General features: G+C 35.1%; 1 long non-coding RNA gene across 1 annotated transcript; it reads left to right on the top strand.

Moving 5' to 3' along the window:
* Positions 1-5,436: 5,436 nt before the first annotated feature.
* On the top strand, positions 5,437-9,072 carry LOC110708447. The gene is made up of 3 exons (XR_002508739.1): positions 5,437-5,630; positions 7,209-7,536; positions 8,436-9,072. It is a non-coding gene; the product is annotated as an uncharacterized LOC110708447 (long non-coding RNA).
* Positions 9,073-9,594: the final 522 nt, after the last annotated feature.

The following is a 9,594-nucleotide window of genomic DNA, read 5'->3' as shown; positions in this document are numbered from 1 at the left end:
AGAACACTTGATATTGGGTTTCTTGAAGAAATTTTAATTACCCATTAATCGGGACTTAATTTATGGTGTTTTAAATATAATTTCAGCTTATTCTAATTAATTTATGAAGGGTTTTAAAATAGTATATATTGCTAGAAATTTTTTTAGAGTGGATATTATACTCTATTATGGATTTAATGTGTAGGAGACTTTGAAGTAAGCGATTTCTACTAGTTGTTGCAGTCTTAATAACGTACTCAAGGTACGTACGCGTACTTAGCATAATTTGGTGATGTAGAATCATGCTAGGGTTGTTTGTAATTGATTATAAGTAGAATCATGCTAAGGTTTATGTATGGAATTGTGAGTTTATGGTGTTTGTGATTGAATGGTGAAGCATGAATTATTTGTGATGGTTTATGGATTGGAAAATTGTATTTTTGGTATGTTGTGTTGAACCACATTTTTATTTATGGCATGTTAGAAGGCATGATTAATTAAACTACATGTTTAATTATGTTTGGATTATTAAAAAGGAATTTTATTATGGTTCAAATAATTTTTATTGATGCTTTAAGCATGAGGGAAGAACTATATAAGTGTCTAGGTACACGAGGAATAAATGGTATGTTAGTGCCTTTGTGCACTTAAGGTGTTTTTAACACCGAGGGATAGGATTTTTGGCGCATTATGCGTTTAAGGTGTCTTTGACACTGAGGTAGAATTAAAAAGGGTTCAACATTAAATAATATGTGGTCACTAATTATTCAAGAATTAAATTGGTATGTTGGTTTGATTGAATAATTATTGTTGATTGATTTATTATGCTTTGAGAGTCATCACCAAGTCTAATAAAATGTAAATAACGTAAAGTGAAAGAGATTACGCACCAAAACTCTTGGAACGTATATACCTTGAGTATGAACAATAGGGGGGTTATGGAGTTTTATATTTAACCATAACTTCCAATGGAGTACAGGACGCGGAATTCCGCCACCTTTGTGTGGTTTGTCGCTGGCACGGTTAGCTCCCGTGCCAGTTAACCTCAAATTTATTTGGGGGAGGTTAATAGGTGGAAACCCGTTCGATGCGTAATCAATGCAAAATGAATTAATTAGGGTCTAGTCATTGTATTGTGTTGATTGGTATTTGTGAACAGGTGCAATGAGGTAAGTGTATGGTGATAGGTGAAAGCATGTTAGTGTGGCTATTTTACGCTTATGTACTCAGCTTTGCTGATTGTCTGTGTTTGTGTTTTTGGCCATGTATTTACCTTGGCCCTATGATGACCCATTTTTAATGGAGAGTAGTGGAAGCAAGTAGAGACAAACTTTTCAGGTATTGAAGCATGATCAGGCATGAGTGAAGAGTGAATCCTACTCCCTCCGTCCCAGTTTACTTGCAGCAGTTTGACTGGACACGCTTGCCGATGCACATGTTTGACCGTTGATATCTTTTATTATAAATTTATATAAGTTATAAAAAGTTTATATTAAGAAACTATACATTAAAATAGACCCAACAACATCTTACATGATTACATTGACTTTCATATAATAGTTAAAAATGATGGTCAAAGGGAGATGTGTGAATAGTGCAAAAAGTCAAACCGTTGCAAGTAATTTGGGACGGAGGGAGTATTAGTTTCCATTAGATTACAATGTGTTTTATGCTTTATTTATTTATTTATGATATATTATGTGTGGACTAACATAAGGGTTGATTTGGGAACGGTTTTTGAATAAGGGCCTTGATGGTTCCAAGTTGTAATTTGAAATTATTTGACTTGTTCGTTGGTTTTAAACTTTATTTTTTTGTTTGGTTGCCTTTGGGTTGACTTGTTTAATCGGTTTAAATTTTTAGTCTTTCGCTGTATATCTTTGATAATTACCTTAGCTGTTTTCACGGTGGCGGTAATGTCTTAGTTATTCCTAAATCGTATTTTTAAAAGAGTAGCATGAGTATTTGAAAGAAAAGAATTTCTAGGGTGTTACAGTTTTTTACAATTTTTTATTTTTTCACCTACCCCACTACCTTCCTATTTTATTACTTTTTTCAATTTATCCTAAAACACCGCACGAAGAAATAAAATAAGTATTTAAAAACGAGGGGAGTACAAAAAAAAAATGCATACATATAGCCGGCCATATAGGGAGTTGGGGACTGTGACTAGTGTGACTCTCCAATTTGACCCACCTGACCCTCACACATTCAAAGTTTCAAACTAACCAAATCACCCGTTTTCGCTCTCCAGTTTGTTTCTCTCTCTAGTGGGCTCGATGACTGGGCTCCTCAATAATATTCCCCCCTCTGTCTCCTCCATTGAAGCGTACTATGAATTCTCTATTGAAGCGGCTATTGAGCTTTCTCTCTCCATAGAAACAGATTCTGAGGTATAGTCGGTTTAGTTTTCTTCTAAGTTGTACTATTGAACTATTTCGTTATAATTACTCAAGATTGATAACGAGCGATATTGTTGCTAGAATTTTTCTACTGCATACTTTGTGAACAATTTTTATGCGATTTATAAAGCCTAATTTTGATGATTGAGTTAAAATTGGTTGCTTATGTTTTGCTGAATTTTGTTTATAACACTTTAATATTAGGAAGAACAATGAAGTTGGACCTTTCTGCCTTAATCCAGATGTTTAAGAAACACCTGAGAAAAATGCACCAAATTTTGGGTACTTCCCATCTGGGTTTGACCCATTAAACTGTAAAAAATCAGAATCAAGCAATCTAGGGTTTACAGGGACCAGAAAAGGGTTGGAAGAGTTGAATTTGTTGCTAATCCAAATGGGTCTAAAGTTGATTATTTGGGTTTGCTGCTGTTAGTAGGATGAATAGTTATGTTCTTGGGGTTCTTGAGAAAACTTCTCAGTCTTTTAGATTGTTTCCCATTACTGCTAATTGGGTATGTTTCCCTTCACTTTTTTCATGTTTGTTTCTTGTAAATTGATCCCATGTAAATATGTAATTTATTGCTGATTAAGCTAGTTGGCATCCATGGTTTTATTATTTTAATTGTGGTACATTTTACATGAGTTTATTTGTGACATTTGGTAATTGCTTATGTTAATTGCTCTCAACCAAGGAATGTTGATTTTTTGTTGGTTTAGTTAGTTGAGAAAGGGGATTACAACTGGTTGAAATTTGTTTTTGTTGGATTGATATCTATGAAATTGAAACTGATTTGTGCTTGTGTCATTGTGTGGTCATTTCAGAACAACTTTAGGAAATGGAAGATTCTTATTTTTATGCTTATTTATTTCATTATTAGTGTCATTTTTTCATCAACTGGACTAGTTATCATGCGTTCCAGAATTCATTCATGACATTCCCTGTTATATAGATATGCAGAAAAAAAAAGGAATAGCATAATGTTCCATTGGATTGTTGTCATTAGAGTGACAATTTGTTGGGATAATTTACTACGATTTTAAACCTTCCACTCATGTGTTTTTGAGATTATGAACTTCAGGCAAGTTTTTAAGTAGACACCTATTTGAGCTAGAATCCTTTTCCTAACATGGACCTTGTTGTTGACAATGTTCAGATATTCATGTTACAACCATTAGCTAGAGCGTCGCTGTGGGGAATGGTTTCAAGCCTTTAAAATCCCACTAGCTTGAACCCCACTGTGATCATACACTAAAGTACGGTGGCGTCCAAAAGGGAAGAAGATAGAGCAAAAGAGTCGCCAACAAGTTTTTAAGGAACTTGTAAACCGTTCACGAGGTGAAGGTTACACCCCTTAACGGTCCAAGAGATCGTCAACTCCATAAGGTCATGAACCGAATAAGGGTTCGAGGATGAAGGTACAAATCCAACCTAAAAGAGATTGAACCTGCCCTAATAATAGGCCTCTACTTTATTCTGATCGTATTCATGTGCGCTTTCTGATTAACATGCAATCAATAGGATTAACCCTAAACCTGTTTAATCTATGTTGGTTGAATATTAATGCACAAATAAATCTATTATTGGCGATCACTTGAATTATAATCACAATTAACCCTAACAAGATTATTAATTATCTTATTAAGCGTGATTACAAGTACAAATTCCCTTTAAACATGTAATAAAGGTGTGATCAAACAATAAATATCAAGCAACAATAATAATAATCAATAATAATTATAATTATAACAATATTCATGTTAAAGCATAATAAAAGTAAGATCCTAGGCATGATACTAACCAGATTAATAACAAACCCTAGCATGTCACTAAGCAATAAAAATCAAGTCTTTAGCCCTAACATGATACTAACATGAATTAATATTAGGAAGAACATAGGAAGCATCGTAACAATCATATTTAATATATTAAAAATACCCTAGACATGATACTAGGAATCATAATAACAATATAAACATGGTGTCTACATCATAATATCAATAAATCAATTAAAGTACTTACTTTGATGTCTCGTATCTCTTTCTAATAACAAAACACACACGTTAGTAACTTCAAGGAAAATAATAATCAAACAATTAAATTAAATGATTGAAAGAGAGATTTGGGACCAAACCCTCAGATTAAACCTTTCACGTCTGGGGCGAAGGCAACTTCGAATATGGCTAGGTGTTTCTAGATCTTGTGAATGTGGAATTTTGTATGAAAAAATAAGAAAGAATTGAAGAAATTAAAGAATGCTAAAGAATTAATGATTGTTGAGAATTGATGAATGAAGAGATTTGGTGAATGATAGATGTAGATGATGATCGTAGATGAATAATGATTGTAGATGAATGAAAACGGAGTTTTTGATACGATATTTATAGAGAAAATCAACCAAAAAAGATAATTTAACAAAACAGAGTCTGACACTCGCAAAACAGGATTGGCGCCAACCCTGGCTAGCTGGCGCCAGGCACCAGTGGCTAGCGCCAGGCGCCAATGGCTAGCGCTTGGCGCCAAGCCTGGTTCCAGGCTCCAAGGCCCGGGGTTGGACGCCAAACTGAATTTCAACGCGTTTTCAAAAATCTTATAAGTTTACCGTACTGGAAGATAAAATAATATAATTTCTTCGAAAATGCTATTTGATTTTGATTAAAACTCTGAAAAGTCAACAAAGTCAACTTATCAATGCTAATTGAATTAGGAATGAAAAGAACCTTCTAGAAGACGAAAACCATTCCTAATTGCATTAGGAATGATAAATCATATTAGGCCCTCCCCTAGATCATTGGGCCGTACATAATGCTCAAACCGGGCCCAGTTTAGTAAATTGGCCATAACTTCCTCAATATTCATCGGAATTGGGCTTATAATATATCGTTGGAAAGGTCTTTGCAAACCCCATCCAACTACACTACTATTGGACCCATATCATGGACCAACCAAACTAGATTGGCTGTTTTCTTAAAATAAAGTTTTCAAAAATAGGGAGAAGAGAAAAGAAAAGAAATAAAAACTTTCCGCAACACTAGACCTTTCCACACTTTCGTTTCATTCGATTATGATTCGACGTGAAAGGTACTCATCACTGGGTTTGGTTTTGGGGAGACACAAATGGGTGTTTACAGTCGCGTGTATCTGAAAAGGAACCAAAAGCTCCAGCCAAGATTATTGATGATGCTGAAGATAGAAGACTCAAAAGGAACAACCTTACTGACTGTTGTGGTACCAAGGGTACTATAAAGAAGGTTTGATTCTCATCTTTGGCATTAGGATCTTAGGAACCAAAGGCATGTGATGTGAATATGTGATACCATGTAGAGAACCATTTTTCTTTGATCTTTGGCTTCTTAACTGATAATGAGATATCTAGATCAGCGGCCATTTGTTTTTCTGCATTATGTTATAATACTACCTCCGTTTCGTATTACTCGCAACAAAGGGGTATTATTTGTGAGATATAAAATATTCGTTTGTTGCGAGTAATGCGAAGCAGAGGTAGTATAACTTTTGAATAGGTCTATTCAGTTTTAACACAATACATGTTTAATGAAGTGGGCATCTTGATTGAAATGGATGGAGAATTGGATGTTATGTTATGTGGGATCATTACTCAAAGGATGGAGAATTGGATGGAGATGTAGCTCATAGTATCAAAGTGGGTTGGTTGTAGTGGAAGAGTGCGGCGAGTTTTTTTATGTGATCCAGGCGTACCCCATAGATTAAAGGGAAAATTCTACCATAAGGCATGCTTTGTTTATGGTGTAGAATGTTGGGCCGTAAAGTATTGCCACGTGCATAAGATGAGTGTGGCGGAGATGCGTATGTTGCGATGGATGTGTGCATACAAGAAAAGATTGGTTGAGGAATGAGATAATAAGGAAGAAAGTAGGGGTTACATCGATTGAGTACAAGATGAGAGAGAATCGTTTAAGATGGGTTGACCATGTAAAAAAGAGACCAAGTGACGCTCCGGTAAGGAGGCTTGAAGAATTGCAAAGTGTTAAGATCACGAGAGGTACGGGAAGACTTAAGAAAACTTGGAAGAGGGTGATTGAGAGTGATATGAGTGCTTTGGGAATTGAGGTATATATGGTGTTAGATAGGGTGGTGTGGAGGGGGAAAATTCACGTCAACGATGTGTCGTGATTATATATACTTTCTAAATTTATTTCCTTGTATAATTTTATTTTAGCCCACCAATGTTTTATGAACTGTATTGTTTTCTTTGCTGAAGTTTTCTCAAACCTTTATGTTTTCAACTAAACCACTCTTTTAAACTTTCTTCAATTTTATTCTTAGTTTTCTTCAAAACTCCCTTACTTCTTCTTAAATGCTCTTTCATTTACTCACTTTACTCACCTTTTTGCAAACTCTTTTAAATGATGATTTTGTTACATCTTTTCCTTAAATCGTACGATTTCTTATGACGATTCATGTTAGCTGACCCCAAATCATTTTGGGACAAAGGCTTTGTTGTTGCTGTTGTTGTTGTTGTTGTTGTTGTTGTTGTTGTTGTTGTTGTTGTTGTTGTTGTTGTATGGGGCATCTTGAGGTATGTTTGTACTGTTTGGGCAGAGGGCTAAATAATTAACTCGTCAAGTGAAGAAATGCTTATTGCTACATTTACTTATGGATTATTCAAAGATAAACAACTGTCAAGTGTAATTTAGTAATATGTTATATGTAGCTATTCAGATTAATGATAAGAGAGTGAGAAATTTCCAAAATTAGTGGTCACATGTATTGGACTGTATATAATAAAGTTTAGAACATATGTATAATCTAGATCAGATTTGATTTGGAATTAGATGTCTCTGTTGCAGGACAAGGAAGCAATGCGCTTAAGTCAAAAGGTGGATTCTGATGCCATGCCAGAGATAAGCCATGAGCCATAAGCCATATCTAAGAGGTAACTCCTTTAGACAAGACAGCAATTGCAAGTTCCAGTTTGGACACTTGCTACAATGTTCCCCCACATGATCTCTCTGCTACGGCACCAGAGAAGGCTTATCTGCTTGATAAAATTATTCTCAAAGGAGAATGAAATTACTTGACAGACATTTTGGAGCTGTTGCAACCTAGGTAGGAGATAAAACTAGATGTTTTTCCAGGTTTCGTGTGCAATCGATGTTACAAAGTGGAATTAAAAAGGTGAATTTACTTTTTAAGATGACTTTTATTTTAACCTAGAATTTAATTATTTGAACTTGATGCAGTTGTAAATTGAAAGTGGGTAACCTTATTACAGTTATTAGAACTTCTTTTTCCTAATATTTTATTTGTATAGGGAAAAGAACATAGATGTAGATAGGCTGAGAAGTTGATTGTTTTTACTCTGTCTTGTATGTTTGACATCTTTTCCCCTGAGGCCCTGAGATGCCATGTAAACATTACATTGTCATCGTACACATTCTATAAGTTTTGTTCTTTTTGGAACTGGTATTGATAATCAAGGCTTCATCTACATCTTGCTACAAGAGAATTGTGTGTTGGAAAGGAGTTGAAATTGGTATGTGCTTTTGTTTGCTTAAGTAAAACAATAGCAGAAGGTAGATAAGGAAAAATAAAGGGAAGTAGGTGAGCTAATTCTGCCAGCCTTTATATTTGTGTGTGTCTTTAGGGGTGGGGTTTGGGGGGGGGGGGGGGGAGGGGGGGTTGGTTGCTCTCAGTGAGTTTTTTTGGATTCAGACATAAGAGCAAATGATAATGAACTTGGGTTATATTGTCAATCTGTAGTGGAAAATGTAGTAAAAAGTGTGTATACATCTTTGGGTTTGTTGTGTAATAAGATGGCAAACTCTGGCATAGTATTTCTCGGTCATACTGTCTGATCGTGGCTAGTGTTTTGGTACCTCTGTGCTTTTTTGTGCATCTCATGCCTAATTCTCGCTGCCTAACTGTTCTGTCTAGAATCTAGATCTCATTGCCCTAATACTCTTTCTAATATCATTGATCTTGAATCCAATACACATTATTTTACCTGAATACTGTTATTTTTCCCATAGATATGTACGAAGTATGTATGTTATTTTCTATTCTTGATGCTGCAGGATTAAGCATTGAAAAGGTTTGCTGGCATCTTGTCATATATTTCTCAACTCATAAACTTCAAGAATCGGTATTCTGCTGGTGGCAGCGGCAATCTTCCAAGAATCAAAAGTATCTCTCAAGAATCCTGTTACCGATGTTCAACAAAATGTTTGTCGATTCAGATAAAAACAGGATCGCGATTCGCGGATGACAAAATAGGCTCGTTCATCAGCTATGTGCTGGTTCTCACCTTATTGGTCATGAGCTTCAGACTGGTTATACTGATATTGCCAAGGATCTGAAGATGTCTGCTTTGAGTCAGACCTTATTTCGAGAATTTGGGCTGTAAGTTTGCAAGAAGAAATACAGTGATCGTTGCTATCCTTCCTATTCCTTTCAAGTTCTCAACACCGAGGAAGAGGAGAATAGGGTAGATGTAAATATTGCTTCTGCTAGACTGCTATGAATGAAAGATAAAAGTTATTGACTTGTTGCAATGTTGAAAATTGTAGGATTGTACTGATTATCAAAATTATGATGACTTTTATTGATTTTATATTTCTGATTAAGTGTATAGATATACATAATCAAACATTTTATGTGTTAAATTTTATTGTTTTACTGATTTGAAATGGAAAAAGGAGCTTTACTTTGTTTGGCAAGATTATCTAAATGCATATGCTGTTTGTTTGGGCCTAGTTCATATCCTAAGCCAAGTGAACTTAAGTGATGATAGTACCCCTCCATAATCTAGCCCATTATTAATCATCACAAAATACGGATTTACCCCTAATCTATCCACTAATGTACAGTTTTGACACCTGAAAGTACAACTATAAATAGCTCTCCAATCATTAATGATGGTAACTTTTTCTATTGTCTCTCTCTAGAAAGTGTGATTTGCTCCTTTCTTGCTAGATGAGCCCTTAGACGTTAAGGCGGAGCTCTCCAACATACCTTTGTAAGGCGGAGCTCAGGGATAATTGGACATAGGCTCTAAGACATCTTGATATATCCGAAATACCCTAACATGCTTAGGAGGTTATTATTAGATTAGATTAAACTGTACCAGTTTAGTAGTAGTACAAATGTTATTTAGATATAAAAATCAATAATCAATAAAGGAGGTTATATAACCAAGCAAAGTTTGGTGGAGTTGGTGGGGAACTCATCTTATAA

The sequence above is a fragment of the Chenopodium quinoa genome, unplaced genomic scaffold (assembly GCF_001683475.1).
Source record: "Chenopodium quinoa cultivar QQ74 unplaced genomic scaffold, ASM168347v1, whole genome shotgun sequence".
In the NCBI taxonomy this organism is placed as follows: domain Eukaryota; kingdom Viridiplantae; phylum Streptophyta; class Magnoliopsida; order Caryophyllales; family Amaranthaceae; genus Chenopodium; species Chenopodium quinoa.
This window is presented reverse-complemented; position numbering and strand designations above follow the sequence as displayed.